We start from the raw sequence: 1,507 nt of genomic DNA on the forward strand, positions 1-1,507 counted from the left end.
TTCCCTGAAGTATTTTGACAGTAGATCCTCACACACAGAGACAGAAGGATTTCCTTTACAATTTCCAATAGGTAAATGACTCAACATCTTTTCTTCCTTCCCAGGTTTGTCAGACCAATGTATTCCTAAAGGAATGGTTGCATAAAGTTTGGAAGACTCTTGCCCTTATTGGTCTTCAGTGGTGCCAGTTAGGTGAAACTTTAATGGATTGAGTATCAGTTGTATGTGATACCATAGAATCTCTAAAGTCTGAAGTAGTTCCAGCTCATATGATCAAAGATGTGCTTTGACTTAGCTATGAACTTAGGGTTTGTGAACTGCTCTGTCTGTGCCCCTTTGGGAAATAGTAGAAAAATAGTAAGGAAAGATATCTGCAATACGGTCCTACCACGTCTGTGTCTGAACTTTTCCCAGCCTCACTTCAAATCACATGGGAAACCAGCTTTGAGAGAACAGAGCAGGCATGTCTGTGGCAGTGGTGTGGTAGAAGAAAGTCACAGCAATCAAGGCAGGGAGATGGTCAAAGACAGATAGAAGAAATGGGGCTCTTCTAGGTAAACTGTGGTGAAATATCTGATGAAGGATCTCTCTGGGGTTGGGTGAAAACTTGGAGATTTGTACATACAGGCTTCATGAGTCATAATCAGTAACTGATTATTAAGAATCAAACTCAAATGAGGTAGATTTTTCTATAAGCTTTTAAGTAGTCTGAGCTCTAAGAAAATGCAAACTGCTTTCCTCTTTTTTTTTTTTCCCCTCAGTGACAATAGACAGATATTTAATTTAAAAGTTACTGATAGAGAAGTTATCCTGTGGCAAACAGTGAGGGAAGTTTGAGCATGTTAATTTTGTCACAGGGAAAACTCAAAGCATTAGTCCTATACCCCTGGTGGAAGTTAGTCAGCCCTCATATATTTAAAAACAAAATTGAAGTGTTTGAGATTTAGTTTTTTGGGTCTCAGATTACTTGTTAAGACCTTGCTCATTTTATCATAAGTAAAACGGGTAAAGACAAGTCTGAAGATACACACCACATATCTAATCTGCCATCTAACCTTCACTCACTAATCTGTGGTATTTATAGAGTGCTAATCACTAGATTAGGCATTTATCTGCAATGATATAAGACAGACTTAAGTTTAATATGATAGTGGGCTCCATACGATGTTAAAATGATTATCATCTCAACCACTCTTCTCAGCAGGGGAGAAGGCTGAAGAGAAAAATCACCTTTTCAGTGCCATTCTGGAGATGACATTGCTAGCCAGGAGCACTTTCTAACTTGTTTTTTCAAAACTGTGCCCATTTTCTACCTTGCTTTCCAGCATTTTCCACTCACTGAGCAATAACAAGTGGTATATCTACCCATATTTAAAATGACAGATGGTGCCCATCCCAGTGCTGATAAGGGTGACTGTACAAACACTATCTCATACAAAATGGCACAATATCTGGTACGAGGTCATTTCTGGTTTATTTTATAATCTCTACACACCACCTCCCTAGA

This window comes from Antrostomus carolinensis, unplaced genomic scaffold (assembly GCF_000700745.2).
Source record: "Antrostomus carolinensis isolate BGI_N321 unplaced genomic scaffold, ASM70074v2 scaffold19347, whole genome shotgun sequence".
NCBI classification, from domain to species: Eukaryota; Metazoa; Chordata; class Aves; order Caprimulgiformes; family Caprimulgidae; genus Antrostomus; species Antrostomus carolinensis.